At 29.7% G+C, this 22076-nt stretch overlaps 1 protein-coding gene across 1 annotated transcript in view; it reads left to right on the top strand.

The window, feature by feature from the left end:
- The window catches only part of LOC145276947 (tachykinin-like peptides receptor 99D), a 775418-nt gene that overhangs the window by 243838 nt on the left and 509504 nt on the right, over positions 1 to 22076 (top strand). The gene's annotated exons all lie outside the window — the stretch shown is intronic.

Genomic DNA, 22076 nt, shown 5'->3' with positions numbered 1-22076 from the left:
TGCCACATTTATATGCAAACCAATGCAAAAATATAGTGAAGTGCTAAAAGATCATCGAAACATTGATTATTCTAGGAATTTGTAAATTGAGAACACCAATAATAAAGAACAACGAACTTCAATGTGGTTTCATAGTACAATTAATATCTTATATACTACTAGATAATTGAAAGCGTTTGACAGGGTCTAAGTTCAGTGAAATGATTTTAGTTAGAAAAAATATCGAGTAAAAGAGAATATTGAAATAAGATGTCTTTTGTCAGAGAGAAAGACAGAAATCTTTATATGTAACAAATTCCAGTTTTTCTTCGAGGGATACAAGTAAATTATTCTTTAAAATAGATGCCTTTCGGCAAGAGAATGATTCTAGAGATTTTGCTGTAGTCAGTAGTAGTAAGCGTCTTAGCGACTGATAACTCAACTGTTTGATCATCTGCTTAACCATCTTAACTTCATAACATTTTGGAGAGATTCCGGAACGTTCTAAAATATTGAATGTTAACGTATTCCATTTGGAAAGATTCCGGAATCTCTCCAAAAAGAACATTTTATATTCAATAATAATGTAATAGTTTTAATAGTAATAGTTTTAAATTTTAATATTATTATCTTAATACCTTTATGAGAAAAAATGTCCTCCCATGTCACTTTTCTAATATTATTCCCGTTTTTTTTTTTCACGCATTGACTGTTTGAAAGTTAAAAAAACCTTCCTTTACATAGTTACTAGTGAAGCACCTTCCCAACTTGCAAGGTTTGGGTAATATTTTAATTAGTTTCAAACCAATCATCTCAGAGTTCTGGATAAACTTTACTACTGGTTTTGCGTTATTTCAAAAGAATTTACAACGCTGGTAACGATTACTGGTCTTCACAAAAATGTAGGTGATAATAAGTCTCCCCGAGGTCGGAGTACTCTTCGCTATCATACTGGGAAGTTCTGGTTAGTACTTTTTTGCTTGGATTTTCCAGAACGCCCAAAATCTATCATTTGGTAGTTTATTTTCTTTCTTAGAAATTATTAAAGCGTCTGGTCTTTCTGCTTGAACTATCCTGCCTCAAAGGATTTAATGGTTTGCCAGTACTATCTACGGTTTGGCCCTGGTCCATTTTTCTGTATGCATGACTCGCAATCGTTTGAGGAGTTCCAACTCTACTGATTTCCCATGCACACATATCTGTTCTGTACTTGAATCCGTTTTCTGCCAGTTTTGGTCCAAATCAAAGTGTAGTATCTGTTCCGGCAGATTCTGCAAGCTATGACTAGCTATAACTAGCTATGACTAGCAAAGACCAGATGTGGGGGCAACCCCACATGCCTGACCTTTAACCAGCTCCCATTTCCCACCTCTCCGGAGCTGGTCCCCTTTTTCCTTCCCTCTCCCTTCACTCCTCACATTAAAAATCGGCCTTGTGCCTAATTTGCTCGGTGGGTGAGCAAATAAATACCATCTGTTCCGGCAGATACTGCAAGCTATGACTAGCTAGGACTAGCTATGACTAGCAAAGACCAGATGTGGGGGAAACCCCACATATCTGACCTTTAACCAGCTCCTATTTCCCACCTCTCGGGAGCTGGTCCCCTTTTCCCCTTCCCCCTCCCTTCACTCCTCACATTAAAAATCGGCCTTGTGCCTAATTTGCTCGGTGGGGGAGCAAATAAATACCATCTGTTCCGGCAGATGCTGCAAGCTATGACAAGCTATGACTAGCAAAGACCAGATGTGGGGGCAACCCCACATGCCTGACCTTTAACCAGCTCCCATTTCCCACCTCTCGGGAACTGGTCCCCTTTTTCCCTTCCCCCTCCCTTCACTCCTCACATTAAGAATTGGCCTTGTGCCTAATTTGCTCGGTGGGTGAGCAAATAAATACCATCTGTTCCGGCAGATGCTGCAAGCTATGACTAGCTAGGACTAGCAAAGACCAGATGTGGGGGCAACCCAACATGCCTGACCTTTAACCAGCAACTATTTCCAACCTCTCGGGAGCTGGTCCCCCTTTCCCTTCCCCCTCCCTTCACTCCTCACATTAAAAATTGGCCTTGTGCCTAATTTGCTCGATGGGGGAGCAAATAAATACCATCTGTTCCGGCAGCTACTGCAAGCTATGACTAGCTATGACTAGCTATGACTAGCAAAGACTAGATGTGGGGGCAACCCCACATGCCTGACTTTTAACCAGCTCCCATTTCCCACCTCTCGGGAGCTGGTCCCCTTTTTCCCTTCCCCCTCCCTTCACTCCTCACATTAAGAATTGGCCTTGTGCCTAATTTGCTCGGTGGGTGAGCAAATAAATACCATCTGTTCCGGCAGATACTGCAAGCTATGACTAGCTAGGACTAGCAAAGACCAGATGTTGGGGCAACCCCACATGCCTGACCTTTAACCACCTCCCATTTCCCACCTCTCGGGAGCTGGTTCCCTTTTACCCCTTCCCCCTCCCTTCACTCCTCACATTAAAAATCGGCCTTGTGCCTAATTTGCTCGGTGGGGGAGCAAATAAATACCATCTGTTCCGGCAGATACTGCAAGCAAAGACCATATATGGGGGCGACCCCACATATAAGACCTTGGTCAATGTAGGCGCAACTCTTCATACCAATTGTCACTATCCAGCTCCCCTACTCCCCGGGGAGCTGGTCCCCATTTCCCCTTCACTCCTCACATTAAAAATCGGCCTTGTGCCTAATTTGCTCTGTGGGGGAGCAAATAAATACCATCTGTTCTTCAGATGCTGCACTTCGTTTTCCTGTTCTCTTTCGGTGGAGGAGAAATCCCTCACGACTGAGACACTTTTTATTTGTGTACCTTTTCTCCACGTTAAAAAACGACCCTGGTGTCTTACTCTGTCCCGTGGGGAGGCATAGTAAATAGGTACATTCACTTAAGTGGTTAACTATATCGTATTTTTGTATAGTTTACATTTGCTGCTTTGCTTTTTTTTTCATTTATATAAGCTTTAATGTAGTTAGTTATAATTGCATTATTTTGCAGCTGTTAGTAGCAATTCCGTTTCTCTGTTAAAGTGTCATTTTTTTTAATCATTTCTATTCGTTCTAATGCTCATCTCTTATTTCCTTTCTGAATTGTCCATAGATTTGTTTCTATTCCTTATTTTCGTATTTTGTCTTTTTGTTTCCGGTTTTTGTATTTCCAATATTGTCCAATTTTATAGGGCACCTTTGCTTTTAAATCCCCCGAAATAGTTGTTTATGTGAAATAACTGATGATTTCCAAATAATATTAGAACTAAAGTTAATTCTTGAAAAACAACTAATATAGTGATTGCAAGAAATAAAATCTAGTTAACCTTGAAATTAAAAAAAGTAATACGGTTATAAATGTTGAAAGATCTTCAAATACTATATAGTCATATTCCTATTAATTGGTGTATTTTTCCTGTATTAATATTTATATAAAATTCCTATTTTCTATATATTTTTAAAAATACAACTTTGCTGTATGAGTCATAGAATCACATTCATCTGCAAACGATCTAGCTAATTTGCGTATTCTTTTAAACATTCATTTTAATTAATTCCTCATTAATTTTTTTTTAATTTCTCATTCATTTTTAGTCAACAATTACGTGTAATTATACTCATGCAGATATTCTACATGATTTATACTTGCGCAATATTTGTGTAAAAAGTTATAGTAAACACAAACCCCTTTCTGTATATATTTTTATGCGTATATATATATATATATATATATATAATTATATATACATATATATAATCATATATATATATATATATATATATATATATATATATATATAGCCAGTAGAGTTTATTTTCCTAGAAGTAAATCCAATGAAACAACACGTGTCTACCAAAATAGTGCTCAATGAGTGAACAGAGCAGGTATATTAATTTTATTTATACAAACATTAATGGCTACATATGTGCATACATGTTTCTGTAATCACCCACGTCGGGGGATTACGTCTTCAGGCCAAGAACTACCTTCAAAAGTGACATTTCCACCAAATACATTTTTCTATTTCGTTTATCAAGTTAAAAATACAACCTGGGTGGGAGCCAAAAAAAACAAAAACGGTAAAAGGATGAGTGAGGTCTATGAAGATGATAAACATCTTTTTTCTTTTCCCCCTCCCCCATCTAACTTAACTTTTGGCTTTTTATGGCATAGGGTACATGAGAGTTTCGTTTTCTTGTCTTAGAGTCTGTAAGTTAATAACCTTAGCTATGGTCAACCAAGTACTGACCGGTGCCTTTTTAATCTACCTCCACCCACACATACACGCAACACACACATAACACATCCATACACAGACACTGCCAACACACACAGTATACACACATTAATCCATATATTCAAAAGCGAATCCATGCTAGACACTTTTTGTTTTATTTACTGAAACTAGACAATGATTCTGAAACTACGTAGAAGATAAAGTAAAAGTTACATTAAGGTAAATAAAAAAATATAAATAAATAAAAATAAAAATAAAAATAAAATACATAAATAAATAAATAAATAAATAAAAATAAATAAAAAATAAAAAATATATAAAAAATACAATAAAAAATAAAAAAATAAAAAAATAAGATAAATAAGAATAAAAATAAAATTAAATTAAAACAAATAAACCAACAAAATGTGAATAAATATAAACCCGAAAGTTATCTAAACCCCACATGTACCTATATGCGTGTATCAATACACTTATAAATGTCTAACATTTATCCACACCCGCGCATATATACACACACACACGCATTTCAGACATACAGAGACAAATAATAGTATTTTTCTTTACTTATGTAGCGTGGTAACATCTTCGTATATGCAATATTATGCTACCCGACTACAGACGGGTGTATATATATATATATATATATATATATATATATATATATACACAAACACACACATACATACATACATAAATACATACATATACATATATATATATATACATATACACATACATACATATAAACACACACACAACAGACATACATATACATATCCACACATACATACATATATAACATATATATAAACAACATTCGGACATCCATACATTTTTGTAATCTATATTGTTACAACAATTCTATACGAGGCAGTCTATTCTAATAGTTCAGAAATATACGTGTGTATACATATATCTACATACAATAGACACAGAGACACATCCACATACAAACATACACACAGATACATAGAAACAGATATATATATATATAAACATACAAACATACATGCATACGTAAAATACACTTATATATCCAAAGTCACACAAATATAGACATATATATATATACATGCATACATGTACCGTGCCACCAAATGATACATCTAAAGTAGAAACAGACATGAATACACCTACTATATAAATTCACTTTTTCTATCAAATTCCACACGTCTAGTTATGTTTCATGGCCCCATCCGCTTGTTACACTTTCCTAAGTTGTAGGTTTTTACCGTAAAAATTGACACTACGTAAAAATTTATATTGAATTCAGCATGAAGTTCATAGGGTTATCCTCATATTTAACAAAGATTCTTTCGATGGTAAGGCAGGTATACATAAGATGTATCACGACACAATAATAATATATAATAACATATGACAGAAATCAGAGTATTTAGGTTATACAAACCTAGTATATAAGCTTATATATTGTAGTACTTACCTTCATCTTTGCTTATTCACTCTAATACCCTTATTCCTTTCTCTTCCATTCACCCTTCATTCCTTACTTTCTTTCATCTATTTATTTCTTCTATTTTTTTTTTTTTTTTTTTTTTTATATTAATAAATTATTTTTCCTACCCGGGTATATAAAGATCATATATCCATACATGCACACACCCAAAAATATCCATATGCATACATTATTACGAGCTTCACTCAAAACGATCTATTACTCATTTAGTTCAAATATACCTTCATACAGGTACTTATTTCGGCTAGTAATACCATAACTGCTCGATGAAGTAGAATATTAAGTGACTTACGTAACCCATATGGGTATGATTATAGTTGCGACCTCACTTATCCTCTTTGTGGGGGGGTTATTTGATGGGGGTTAGTTGTACTTATAGCAGTTCCATTATCCTAATTTAGAGTTCCTTAAGTGCATGTATTCTGAAATGTTTGCAGGATATAGCAGTTTCTTGTTTAATATTCAATAATTTTTCTCGGTCTTTAAACCTAGTTATCTCAAGTTTTTCTGATAAGCATAATAGACATGGTGAGTTCAATGAGTGGCAAGTATTGGCCCTTCTAATAATATTCCATTCTATACTAGGTGTTTTATTTTCTCTAACTAATTTCCAGTAATATAACGATAAGGAAGTGTCCTTTTCATATGTTTGATTATTCATCGATGAATAATCAAACATATGAAAAGGACACTTCCTTATCGTTATATTACTGGAAATTAGTTAGAGAAAATAAAACACCTAGTATAGAATGGAATATTATTAGAAGGGCCAATACTTGCCACTCATTGAACTCACCATGTCTATTATGCTTATCAGAAAAACTTGAGATAACTAGGTTTAAAGACCGAGAAAAATTATTGAATATTAAACAAGAAACTGCTATATCCTGCAAGCATTTCAGAATACATGCACTTAAGGAACTCTAAATTAGGATAATGGAACTGCTATAAGTACAACTAACCCCCATCAAATAACCCCCCCCACAAAGAGGATAAGTGAGGTCGCAACTATAATCATACCCATATGGGTTACGTAAGTCACTTAATATTCTACTTCATCGAGCAGTTATGGTATTACTAGCCGAAATAAGTACCTGTATGAAGGTATATTTGAACTAAATGAGTAATAGATCGTTTTGAGTGAAGCTCGTAATAATGTATGCATATGGATATTTTTGGGTGTGTGCATGTATGGATATATGATCTTTATATACCCGGGTAGGAAAAATAATTTATTAATATAAAAAAAAAAAAAAAAAAAAATAGAAGAAATAAATAGATGAAAGAAAGTAAGGAATGAAGGGTGAATGGAAGAGAAAGGAATAAGGGTATTAGAGTGAATAAGCAAAGATGAAGGTAAGTACTACAATATATAAGCTTATATACTAGGTTTGTATAACCTAAATACTCTGATTTCTGTCATATGTTATTATATATTATTATTGTGTCGTGATACATCTTATGTATACCTGCCTTACCATCGAAAGAATCTTTGTTAAATATGAGGATAACCCTATGAACTTCATGCTGAATTCAATATAAATTTTTACGTAGTGTCAATTTTTACGGTAAAAACCTACAACTTAGGAAAGTGTAACAAGCGGATGGGGCCATGAAACATAACTAGACGTGTGGAATTTGATAGAAAAAGTGAATTTATATAGTAGGTGTATTCATGTCTGTTTCTACTTTAGATGTATCATTTGGTGGCACGGTACATGTATGCATGTATATATATATATGTCTATATTTGTGTGACTTTGGATATATAAGTGTATTTTACGTATGCATGTATGTTTGTATGTTTATATATATATATATATCTGTTTCCATGTATCTGTGTGTATGTTTGTATGTGGATGTATCTCTGTGTCTATTGTATGTAGATATATGTATACACACGTATATTTCTGAACAATTAGAATAGGCTGCCTCGTATAGAATTGTTGTAACAATATAGATTACAAAAATGTATGGATGTCCGAATGTTGTTTATATATATGTTATATATGTATGTATGTGTGGATATGTATATGTATGTCTGTTGTGTGTGTGTTTATATGTATGTATGTGTATATGTATATATATATATATGTATATGTATGTATTTATGTATGTATGTATGTGTGTGTTTGTGTATATATGTATATATATATATATATATATATACACCCGTCTGTAGTCGGGTAGCATAATATTGCATATACGAAGATGTTACCACGCTACATAAGTAAAGAAAAATACTATTATTTGTCTCTGTATGTCTGAAATGCGTGTGTGTGTGTATATATGCGCGGGTGTGGATAAATGTTAGACATTTATAAGTGTATTGATACACTCATATAGGTACATGTGGGGTTTAGATAACTTTCGGGTTTATATTTATTCACATTTTGTTGGTTTATTTGTTTTAATTTAATTTTATTTTTATTCTTATTTATCTTATTTTTTTATTTTTTTATTTTTTATTGTATTTTTTATATATTTTTTATTTTTTATTTATTTTTATTTATTTATTTATTTATGTATTTTATTTTTATTTTTATTTTTATTTATTTATATTTTTTTATTTACCTTAATGTAACTTTTACTTTATCTTCTACGTAGTTTCAGAATCATTGTCTAGTTTCAGTAAATAAAACAAAAAGTGTCTAGCATGGATTCGCTTTTGAATATATGGATTAATGTGTGTATACTGTGTGTGTTGGCAGTGTCTGTGTATGGATGTGTTATGTGTGTGTTGCGTGTATGTGTGGGTGGAGGTAGATTAAAAAGGCACCGGTCAGTACTTGGTTGACCATAGCTAAGGTTATTAACTTACAGACTCTAAGACAAGAAAACGAAACTCTCATGTACCCTATGCCATAAAAAGCCAAAAGTTAAGTTAGATGGGGGAGGGGGAAAAGAAAAAAGATGTTTATCATCTTCATAGACCTCACTCATCCTTTTACCGTTTTTGTTTTTTTTGGCTCCCACCCAGGTTGTATTTTTAACTTGATAAACGAAATAGAAAAATGTATTTGGTGGAAATGTCACTTTTGAAGGTAGTTCTTGGCCTGAAGACGTAATCCCCCGACGTGGGTGATTACAGAAACATGTATGCACATATGTAGCCATTAATGTTTGTATAAATAAAATTAATATATATATATATATACATGAGAAACTTTATATTTTGGTTTTACCCGGGAAAATCCTTGCATAAGTGTCAAAATTAAAGAAATAGAATTTGATAGATGAAGGTCGAATATGCATGTGTAAGTTAATGCATATTGGTTCATATTTCAATTCTCAGCCTTGCGGCAAACATGTCTTCATAGCTGAGGCATTAACGTCAAAGGAAATAAATAAATCATAAGCTAAATGTTTTGGTTTCGATTCTCAGTGGTGGCATAAGTCATTTTCAAAAACTTTTTAAACCATTACTATGATTTAGATCCAATATAATCTAATAATAAATACGAAATCTGCATTAATCAAAATATCATCTTTAAGCGTATTTCAAGACCGGACAATTCCGAGAGGCTTGCTGGTATATAGAGAAAGAATAAAAAAGAAATAAAGTTTACTTTCGGGGAGAAAAAGCTAACCTGCCTTGATAGATTAAGTTCTACCCGATTAAGAGTAGCAATTTATACAAAAAGATAGAGATATCATTATTGAATTTACATTATATGTTTATTATATTCTCATATCAATAAGGATGATAATGAATATAATCAGTGAAAAGAAAATGAGGGGATTATTCCTTTTAGGTCAAATCATTTCAAAATTAAATGCTTCTCATAAAAAGAGCAGAAAGCTACAAAATGCCTGGCCTGAAGAGGTTTTCCCTTCATTTCCCTTTCATCTATTGTAATTACCACCATCCTTATTAAGATGATACTGTAATAAAGTTTCATCTGTATCTTCCTATCTTTTCATGCTTATATATATATATATACAATACATATATATATATTTATATATATATATATATATGTATAAATATATGTGTTCGCATATATATGTGCTGTATTTGTGTTTGTGCTTGTTTTTTATAACTTTTTAAACGAAAAGAGCATTCATAAATATTACCAAACATTTTATGCGAAACAGGTAATCCAAATATATGCAACTTTTTAGGGGGGGGACTCTAAAACATTTGTATATTTGTCTGCTTCTATAACGATCCATTAATATCCTAACTGATGGCAATAAAACCTGTTCCTCTTTTTTTCCTCATGTCATTTTATCTTTAGTCTTTCTGAATTTGGATGCTTTAATCTGATTTGCAATGCTTTTATTAGCAAGAAGACATCGTTTTAGTTAGTTTACGCTGCCGTCTGCAGCTGCAGCAGGTGAGCTGTTGCGTCTGCCCAGCGTTTAGCATATCAGATTTCAAAGGTTAAGAAAAAGATGTTATCTCTTCTGGAAATAACAATTGTGTGTTTTCTTCATTTAGAAAAAAAGGACGATCGCTAATAATGACTCACTTGCAAAATAGCGAAATAAAATGTTTATTATTAGGATTATTTACCGTATTGTCTCATTTAGTGTGATTATTCAAACTATTGTTTTGATTTAGTGTGATTTTTTAGACTATTGTTTTTATTTAGTTTGATTATTAAAACTATTGTTTTGATTTAGTGTGATTTTTCAGACTATTGTTTTTATTTAGTGTGATTTTTCAGACTATTGTTTTTATTTAGTTTGATTATAAAACTGTTGTTTTTATTTAGTATGAGTTTTCAGACTATTGTTTTTATTTAATTTGATTATTCAAACTATTGTTTTTATTTAGTGTGATATTCTCAACTATTGTTTTTATAAAGTTTGATTATTCAAACTATTGTTTTTATTAAGTTTGATTATAAAACTATTGTTTTTATTTAGTGTGATCTTTCAGACTATTGTTTTTTTATTTAGTTAGATTATTAAAATATTGTTTTATTTAGTTTGATTATTCAAACTATTGTATTTATTTTGTGTGATTTTTCAGACTATCGCTTTTATTTAGTTTGATTATTCAAACTATTGTTTTTATTTATTTTGATTATTCAAACTATTGTTTTTATTTAATGTGATTTTTCAGACTATTGTTTTTATTTAGTGTGATTTTTCAGACTATTTTTTTTATTTAGTTTGATTTTTCAGACTATTGTTTTTATTAAGTTTGATTATTCAAACTATTGTTTTTATTTAGTGTGATTTTTAAGACTATTGTTTTTATTTAGTGTGATTTTTCAGACTATTGTTTTTTTATTTAGTTTGATTTTTAAAAATATTGTTTTTATTTGGTTTGGTTATTCAAACTATTGTTTTTATTTAGTGAGATTTTTCAGACTATTGTTTTTATTTAGTGTGATTTTTCAGACTATTTTTTTTATTTAGTTTGATTATTCAGACTATAGTTTTTTATTTAGCGTGATTTTTCAGACTATTGTTTTTATTTAGTTTGATTATTCAAACTATTGTTTTTATTTAGTGTAATTTTTCAGACTATTGTTTTTATTTAGTGTGATTTTTCAGACTATTTTTTTATTTAGTTTGTATTTTTAAGACTATTGTTTTTATTAAGTTTGATTATTCAATCTATTGTTTTTATTTAGTGTGATTTTTCAGACTATTGTTTTTATTTAGTTTGATTATTCAGACTATAGTTTTTTATTTAGCGTGATTTTTCAGACTATTGTTTTTATTTAGTTTGATTATTCAAACTATTGTTTTTATTTAGTTTGATTATTCAGACTATTGTTTTTATTTAGTTTGATTTTTAAAACTATTGTTTTTATTTGGTATTGTTATTCAAACTATTGTTTTTATTTAGTGTGATTTTTCAGACTATTGTTTTTATTTAGTGTGATTTTTCAGACTATTTTTTTTATTTAGTTTGTATTTTTAAGACTATTGTTTTATTAAGTTTGATTATTCAAACTATTGTTTTTATTTAGTGTGATTTTTCAGACTATTGTTTTTATTAAGTGTGATTTTTCAGACTATTGTTTTTATTTAGTGTGATTTTTCAGACTATTGTTTTTATTTAGTATGATTATTCAGACTATAGTTTTTATTTAGTGTGATTTTTCAGACTATTGTTTTTATTTAGTGTGATTTTCTAGACTATTGTTTTTATTTAGTTTGATTATTCAGACTATAGTTTTTTATTTAGCGTGATTTTTCAGACTATTGTTTTTATTTAGTTTTATTATTCAAACTATTGTTTTTATTTAGTGTGATTTTTCAGACTATTGTTTTTATTAAGTATGATTATTCAAACAATTGTTTTTATTTAGTGTGATTTTTAAGACTATTGTTTTTATTTAGTGTGATGTTTCAGACTATTGTTTTTATTTAGTTTGATTATAAAACTATTGTTTTTATTTAGTGTGATTTTTAAGATTATTGTTTTTATTTAGTTTGATTATTAAACTATTGTTTTATTTAGTATGAGTTTCCAGACTATTGTTTGTTTTTAATTTAATTAGTCAAACTATGGTTTTTATTTAGTGTGATTTTTCAGACTATTGTTTTTATTTAGTGTTATTTTTCAGACTATTGTTTTTTTATTTAGTTAGATTATTCAAAATATTGTTTTATTTAGTTTGATTATTCAAACTATTGTTTTTATTTTGTGTTATTTTTCAGACTATCACTTTTTATTCAGTGTGATTTTTCAGACTTCTGTTTTTTTTAGTTTGATTATTCAAACTATAGTTTTTATTTAGTATGATTTTGTTTTTTATTTAGTTTGATTATTCAAACTATGGTTTTTATTTATTATGATTTTTCAGACTATTTTTTTATTTGGTGTCGTTTTTTCAGACTATTATTTTTATTTAGTTTGATTATTCAAACTATTGTTTTTATTTATTTTGATTATTCAAACTATTGTTTTTATTTAGTGTGATTTTTCAGACTATTTTTTTATTTAGTTTCGTTTTTCAGACTATTGTTTTTATTTAGTGTGATTATTTAAACTAATGTTTTTATTTAGTGTTATTTTTCAGACTATTGTTTTTATTAAGTGTGATTTTTCAGACTATTGTTTTTATTTAGTGTGATTTTTCAGACTATTTTTTTATTTAGTATGATTATTCAAACTATTGTTTTTATTTAGTGTGATTTTCTAGACTATTGTTTTTATTTAGTGTGATTTTTCAGACTATTGTTTTTATTTAGTTTGATTTTTCAGACTATAGTTTTTTCTTTAGCGTGATTTTTCAGACTATTGTTTTTATTAAGTGTGATTTTTCAGACTATTGTTTTTATTTAGTGTGGTTTTTCAGACTATTGTTTTTATTTAGTATGATTATTCAAACTATTGTTTTTATTTAGTGTGATTTTCTTGACTATTGTTTTTATTTAGTGTGATTTTTCAGACTATTGTTTTTATTTAGTTTGATTATTCAGACTATAGTTTTTTATTTAGCGTGATTTTTCAGACTATTGTTTTTATTTAGTTTGATTATTCAAACTATTGTTTTTATTTCGTGTGATTTTTCAGACTATTGTTTTTATTTAGTGTTATTTTTCAGACTATTGTTTTTTTATTTAGTTAGATTATTCAAAATATTGTTTTATTTAGTTTGATTATTCAAACTATTGTTTTTATTTTGTGTGATTTTTCAGACTATTGTTTTTATTCAGTGTGATTTTTCAGACTTCTGTTTTTATTTAGTTTTATTATTCAAACTATAGTTTTTATTTAGTGTGATTTTCTTTTTTTTTAGTTTGATTATTCAAACTATGGGCTTTATTTATTATGATTTTTCCGACTATTTTTTTATTAGTGTTATTTTTCAGACTATTGTTTTTATTTAGTTAGATTACTAAAACTAGTGTTTTTATTTAGTGTGATTTTTCAGACTATTGTTTTTATTTAGTGTGATTTTTCAGACTATGGTGTTTAATTAGTGTGATGTTTCAGACTATTGTTTTTATTTAGTGTGATTTTTAAGACTATTGTTTTTACTTAGTTTGATTATTCAAACTATTGTTTTTATTTAGTGTGATTTTTCAGAATATTGTTTTTATTTAGTGTGATTTTTCAGACTATTGTTTTTAGTTAGTGTGATTTTTAGACTATTGTTTTTAGTTTGTGTGATTTTTTAGACTATTGTTTTTATTTGGTTTAATTATTAAAAATATTGTTTATATTTAGTGTGATTGTTCAGACTATTGTTTTTATTTAGTGTTATTTGTTAAACGTTTGTTTTTATTAAATGTGATTTTTCCAACTATTGTTTTTATTTAGTGTGATTTTTCAGACTATTGTTTTTATTTAGTTTGATTATTCAAACTATTGTTTTTTATTTAGTGTAATTTTTAAGACTATTGTGTTTAGTTAGTTTGATTATTCAAAATATTGTTTTATTTAGTGTGATTTTTCAGACTATTGTTTTTATTTAGTTTGATTATTCAGACTATATTTTATATTTAGTGTGATTTTTCAGATTATTGTTTTTATTTAGTTTGATTATTCAAACTACTGTTTTTATTTAGTGTGATTTTTCAGACTATTGTTTTTATTTAGTATTATTTTTCAAACTGTTGTTTTTATTTAGTTTGATTATTCAAACTATTGTTTTTATTTAGTGTGATTTTTCAGACTATTGTTTTTATTTAGTATTATTTTTCAAACTATTATTTTTATTTAGTTTGATTATTCAAACTATTGTTTTTATTTAGTGTGATTTTTCAGACTTTTGTTTTTATTTAGTATTATTTTTCAAACTATTGTTTTTATTTAGTTTGATTATTCAAACTATTGTTTTTATTTAGTGTGATTTTTCAGACTATAGTTTTTATTTAGTGTGATTATTCAAACTATTGTTTTAATTTAGTGTAATTTTTTCAGACTATTGTTGCCATTTAGTGAGGTTAGATAAACTATTGATATCCATGTACTAATGATTTTAAAAGTAAAAAATAAAATTCCTCGTGCGCCACCACCGAGAATCGAAACCAAAATGTTTAGCTTACGATTTATTTATTTCTTTTGACATTAATTCCTGAGCTATGCAAAACTATTTGTTTCAAGGATAAACATAAAAACGTGAAAAAATAGCTATTATGTTACGCATACATGAACCAATAGCTATTATGTTACGCATGCATATTCGTAACGGCGTCGTTCAACCTTTACCTGGCAAATTCCATTTTCTTTCATTTTTACACTTTTGGCCCGATTTTCCCCCGACTAAAACCCAAATATAAGGTTTCGCATGGGTTCGAATACCCTATAGATAGATGCTTTATGCGTGTAGATCAAAAACTGACAGATGAGTGTGGGAGGCTAACAGTTTGTTTGACAAATATATATGCGCATATATAAATAGATATCTAGAGAAAAATATTTGTGTTTACTATAAACTGTTTATGCAAATATTACGCAAGCATAAATCATGTAGAAATCTGCATAAATATAATTACACGTAATAGTTAACTGAAAATGATCATCCATAAGAAAACCGAAAAAAAAAAACGAACAGGGAATTAATTAAAATGTATGTTTAAAAGAATATGCAAATTAGTTAGATCATTTGCAGATGAATGCAATTCTACGATCCGTATATAATAAACTTGTATTTTCTTTTTAAATAGATAAAATACATGGTTTCTGATTTGAATATCAATACACAAAGAAAAAATATAGGAGTATAGATTTATATTTTTATATCTATTTTAACTCCATTATCCAACATGACAGGTTCAGCTGAAAACGTTTCATTCATGTAATCGAAGTTTTTTTTTATTTTGCCTGTTTGTAGTTTATTTGTTTTTTTTAGGTTTTTTTTCTTCAATGGTTCAATATTTTTAATTCTCATCTTTCAAACCTTAAACAGTTTCTCTTGGTAATTGTGTCGATTTTGATGTCAGCTGTTCGTCTCTGATGAGCTGTCTGATAGTATGATGCTGTATTTTACACCATGATAAGAAAAGACATATAGAACAATAATGGAAATAATATAAGCATTTCTTCATATTATAAGAGGATTTAAAAAAAAATGTTTTAAAGAATAATAAAACAAAAATCAAATCCTGATTATAAACTAAATTTTATTTCTCATCCTGCTCAATTAAATCAGTGGGGGTTGCAAATTTCGATGTTATGATAACTGAACTTATGCGTTCATGACCTGAATGTTTTGTCATCCCGTTGCAGTTATTGACGGTGTGATTATCAAAGAACAACTCCTCTTATGAACAGGCGTCAGAAGAAGATATGTGTCATTTAATTCCTGGATAAAGTGAATTTAGAATGGTAGTTACTATGTAAGAAATATCACGGTGAACATGGGGTTCTTTGTTTCAAAGTGTAGCATTCCGAGCAACACCAGATAAGCCTGATGCTTATTAATATTTGTAGCATTGTTTAATGTCATGCATAGAAAAATATTCAAAGTAAATATTTTAATAGAAAAACAATGTTACACAACTCAATCTATCAGGAATTTTAGATGATACTTATGTTTTTAGATGAACAAAATACGGATAATTCGCATCCATTTTAGCCCTTTGGCTACGTTAGCGGTTACGTATTGCGATAGAGAAAGAGACTCGATATACACGTAGGTTTTAGTTAAGAGACAACACAGTCGAAAGTGGAGTCTTGCTAACGGCGGAATCGAAAGAGATTGTCTCTACGTCCGGGAGCAAGAGAACGTGCGATTAGAACAGGCTGCCGTCGTACACTCCATGGCGTGAAATAAACGTTTACGTATAACAGAAATAGTTTGTGTTTTCATAGTTTCCAAAACAAAAGGAAGAAACTCGAAGTGTGACCACATTTCAGAACCAGGAAAGAGAGAGTTAAAGGACATCTTAAAATCAAGAAGGTATGTGTTTCGGTTTGTTGTATGTCAACCCTAGAAATATGTATGCGTCACTCGTAAAGAACTGTCCATGTTACATTAATTAGCACATTGTCGAACAGTTGTATAAGTCTAAACATAGACACGCAACCATGCACATAAAGAAACACTCACAACGAACATTTTAGACGACCACATTTATAAATATTAAGGCGCATAATTAAGAGACACGCATGTATACACATTAAGACACGCATGTATGCACATTAAGACACACTTTATATAGACCGCTATATAACAATATTACCACTCCCGTTTTTGTAGTTCTTCAACTTTTAATTAGTTAAATAGGAATATGTAATTTATATAAATATATGTGTGTTGATGTGTAGCGACACACACACACACACACCCATATATACATATATACATATATATATATATGTGTGTGTGTGTGTGTGTCTGCGTCTGTGTGTGTGCGGGCGTGTGAACACACATGTATATATAAAACAAAACTAGTCTCAGTCGTGTTTTGCATCATAGTATTAACATATTAGTAATAGCTAAATGCCGAATATTTACATCATAGTATTAAAATATTAATAATACCTGAATGTCAGAAATTATTTGATTTGTTGGTACTAACTTTATATTTCATTCGGAGAAATTGTGTTTATTTTAATAAATAGAAATAGAAATATGCTTAACTCTATAGCTTTCTGTAAATACCAAGTAAATTTTATTTCCATGACATATTTGCAAGTTGCACCGTTCTGAGAACGAATCATCTTTGCTCAAGAATTGATATGGAGCTAAAAACACAAAAAGTAAAAATCGTCTTATAAAGAAGAACAACACATAATAATCCAAACACGGCCCCCCCAAAAAAAATGTAACTAAAAAGTTTAGCGTTTATGATGCAGTTGTGCATTATAGCAAATACTAAAAGTACTTTCTCTTAAAGTCTTGCAAAAATGGATTAAAATGGCGTGTCTACGCGAGTCTCCATATCAAGTAAAACACGGCGAAATATTTAATCCCAATTTGTAGAAGCCTATAACGAAATAAGACAAAATCTGAAAACATGTATCTAAAGTATTAAAACTGCAAACTTTGCAACTCGGTTTTCCTGGGTTCAATAAAAGTTATTTTTTGTAATATTTTTCCTCCCGTTTTCTTTTTGTTTTTTTATGCTCAAACTCATTAATCACACTATAACGAGCTATTGTATGTTCATTCGCATAACATTAATATAAATCCGCCAAAAATTAGCAAGTAGAACTAGAACTATTTTAAAAGCTTGCAGGAAGTAGAAAGCAGAAAACAATTCAGGCAATCCTTGCTGCTTGCAATTCATTAAAAACAAATTCTCTATTTGAAATGAAAAGTTAACGGTTGGCCTGTCATTTTCGGGCATTAATAATAATAATAATAATAATAATAATAATAATAATAATAATAATAATAATAATAATAATAATAATAATAATAATAATAATGTGGAATGAATGAATAAATGAATGAATGAAAAATTAACTAGTCATAATTCTATACTTTTTATATATCGCAGAAATCCGACTGCATTCATTAACATTGTCTCCTTCTAAAGTGGTTCACTAATGTTAACTACTCTAAAAATTAGATTTCTCTCGTGTAATGATTTACTTTTAACCTGTAAATACGACGCTGTATTATATGCTATGTGATTAAAGACAATGATGTTTTCCTGGAACATTTTTTGAGCTCTGCAAACAATTGTTAAGTGCTGCAAGCAGAGCCTTACACTTAAGTGTGTATTAAAGCAATTCATAAAGTTTTTCCAACGTTATAATAAAACACGTCGTAATTGCTACTCATAGACGTGTGTTAGCAATTTCTATTTTCAAACACACAAATAATGCTATATAATAGTCCCTAATAATATTTCTTACAAATATAGATTCCGTACAAATGTATAATAGTTCCTAATCATGGTTTTTACAAATATCTATTTCTAACAAATATAAAATAGTCCCTATTCATGGTTCTTACAAATATAGATTGCTAACAAATATATAATAGTCTTTTTCATGATTCTTACATATATACATTCATAGCAAATATAAAATAGTCCTTATTTATGCTACTTTCAAATATAGGTTCAAAACAAATATATAATAGCCCCCTATTAATGATTCTTACAAGTATAGATTCCTAACAAATACATAATGGTGCCTATTAACGATTCTCACAAACATAGATTTCTAACAAATATATAATAGTTCCTATTCATGGTAATTACACATATATGTTCCTTGCAAATATATAACTGTCCTTATTCATAACAAATATATAATAATCCCTATTTATGATTCTTACAAATATAGATTGCTAACAAATATATAATAGTCTTTTTTATGATTCTTACATGTATACATTCATAGCAAATATATAACAGTCCTTATTTATGCTTCTTTAAAATATAGGTCCATAACAAATATATAATAGCCCCCTATTTATGATTCTTACAAGTATAGATTCCTAACAAATACATAATAGTCCCTATTAATGATTCTCACAAACATAGATATCCAACAAATATATAATAGTCCCTATTCAAAGGTTCTTACACATATATATTCCTTACAAATATATAACTGTCCTTATTCATAACAAATATATAATAATCTCTATTTATGATTCTTACAAATATAGATTCCTAACAAATATATAATAGTCTTTTTTATGATTCTTACATATATACATTCATAGCAAATATATAATAGTCCTTATTTATGCTTCTTTAAAATATAGGTCCATAACAAATATATAATAGCCCCCTATTTATGATTCTTACAAGTATAGATTCCTAACAAATACATAATAGTCCCTATTAATGATTCTCACAAACATAGATATCTTACAAATATAGAATAGTCCCTATTCAAAGGTTCTTACACATATATATTCCTTACAAATATATAACTGTCCTTATTCATAACAAATATATAATAATCTCTATTTATGATTCTTACAAATATAGATTCCTAACAAATATATAATAGTCTTTTTTATGATTCTTACATATATACATTCATAGCAAATATATAACAGTCCTTATTTATGCTTCTTTCAAATATAGGTCCATAACAAATATATAATAGCTCCCTATTAATGATTCTTACAAATATAGATTCCTAATAAATACATAAGAGACCCTATTAATGATTCTCACAAATATAGATTTCTAACAAATATATAATAGTCCCTATTCATGGTTCTTATAAATCTAGATTCCTAACAAATATATAATAGTCCCTATATTCATGATGCTTACAAATATGTTCATAACAAATATATAACCCCCCATATTCATGATTCTTAAAAATATAAATTCCTAAAAATTATTTAATAGTCCCCATTCATAATGTTCACAAATATAGATTTCTAACAATATAAAATAGTCCCTATTCATTATTCTTAAAAAATATGTATGCCTAACAAATATATAATAGTTCCTATTCACGATTCTTCCTATCTTAAGTAATCGATAATTAAAATATCTTGTGCATCACAACACATTGCCTGATCACTGCTATCCACTAAGTTATTTGCTTATTTGACAAGTGTAAATTGATGGTACATGTTTTAACTGTTGCCACATATTGACACAAAAAAAACACTGGTATTTGCTTCTATTTACGATTAGATCAAAACTAGTTTCCTAACGTTTATTTCTTCAATGACAACTACCTAATTTGATCAACCTGATGGTTAAACATTATCTATTAATATGGCCGCTTTATTTACCAGCATTCTACATTTAACCCCTGTTTTACCTGGAACAGCATTCTGAATGAAAGATATCAAGATATATATTTGTTTGTCAGTTGTCAGCACGAGAAATTCTGAATTTCCTTTGTTTTGGGAAACTTGAAACAGAAGTTTAATTTAAATATCTGTAAGTCGTACAAACAATGATCCGATCGGGCTGAGATATTGACATATGCCATTTAAGAAAATGGAAATCTTATGAATATTTTATTACGGACGTCATTCAGATGTCAGGCCCGGTATTTATTGAGTGATGTGTTTTATTAGTACAAACACTGACAAAGCATATTTTTCCGGTATTTCTTGACTAATGTGTACATTAGTTTTAGTACATATGTCTAAAATAATGTTCACTTCTCTTAAATATTTTTGCAGACTTAAAAATTCCTGTACGCAAAGTCTCGTGGAATAGTAAATAACTATTGGGTAAAATTGAGTTGTAGTTTGAAGGTTTAATCCTCAATGCAGGCGACACTCAATACACAATACCACTGCGAATTATTTAGGACTTCTACCCAGTCATGACTGACGGAACAAAGGGTTACCATGCCCGTGATTTAAATAAATGGTCCCGTGCTGAAAGAAGCCTCCCTTAGCTTATATACATCCCTGTTATCTTTTATAGTAACTCGTTTATTTTCAAACTCCGTGTCACTTTCCTCTGTCTTTGTTCAGAATTAATACTAACCAATGGTGTAGCTATCCGTCATAAAGACATCTATAATGCAACAGTGTTCAAGATAGAGAGCTAGATGTGTTTCGCTATATCACTCGCCTACTAAGTGGGAGTAAAAAGGTCCCGTTCGGAAATCATGTGGTTTGTGCAACTTCAGCCCAGAACCCTCCCCCGTCTCCACACTTTCCATTAATACCAATGTAACTATGTATCATTTAGTCTGTTGCAACTCTAAAAGTAGAGTCTTTTTTACAAAGAAATCACCACTTATTAAGGCCCGGAGGCCACTCGAGGATAAGGGTAAATGAGTATACATAAGTCAATGTGATTATAGTGCAGTAAATAAAAGTAGTGAGACTTTTTTAAAATGGACTACTTAGGATGACAGTTTATCAAGAACTTGTTTACGTTTGACTTGAAGATAATCAGATTGTAGTCAGCAAGAAAGTAGGCAAAAGGAAGAGAGTTTCACTGGCGTGCAGTTCTAAGAAGAAGCTTTGGTATCTATATTTAGGTTTAGGCACAGACAAGGAGTGTGGGAAATTATTGATAGTGGTTTCGGCCAAACGAGTATTTTTCGTGAACGTTTGGCGAGGTGGGGGGAACCATAGATTGAAGGTCACATGAGCACTTGCCATGAAAATAACGATAAAGCAGAGACAAGCTCGCAAATCCTCTTTTCTGCGGGAAAAGAAAGAGATTGCAGGGAAGAGAAAAGGGCATCCTCCACTAAGCTCTGAAGTCTGCGTTGAACTCAGTCAAGGCAGGATAAGACGGTGTTGGCAGCTCCTGCCCAGATATGGCAACAGTTTTCTTTCATTTTATATTTTTTATCTTATTGAGATTTAAATTGCCGTCAGAACATTTTTTGAGGATAACTCATTGATATATATATATATATATATATATATATATATATATATATATATATATATATATATACTAGCATTTCAGCCCGGCGTTGCCCGGGTGTTTGGAGGTGTGTGTTGAGCAAAAACAAAAGTGGTAGGAAGGCAGGCTCGAACCCGTACCGCAAATGAGTGAGTAAAAGAACGGTTACAACCATCGCCAAACTGGAAGTGAAATA

This window comes from Euprymna scolopes, chromosome 5 (assembly GCF_053919585.1).
Source record: "Euprymna scolopes isolate OS-2025 chromosome 5, ASM5391958v1, whole genome shotgun sequence".
Classification (NCBI taxonomy): Eukaryota; Metazoa; Mollusca; class Cephalopoda; order Sepiida; family Sepiolidae; genus Euprymna; species Euprymna scolopes.
This window is presented reverse-complemented; position numbering and strand designations above follow the sequence as displayed.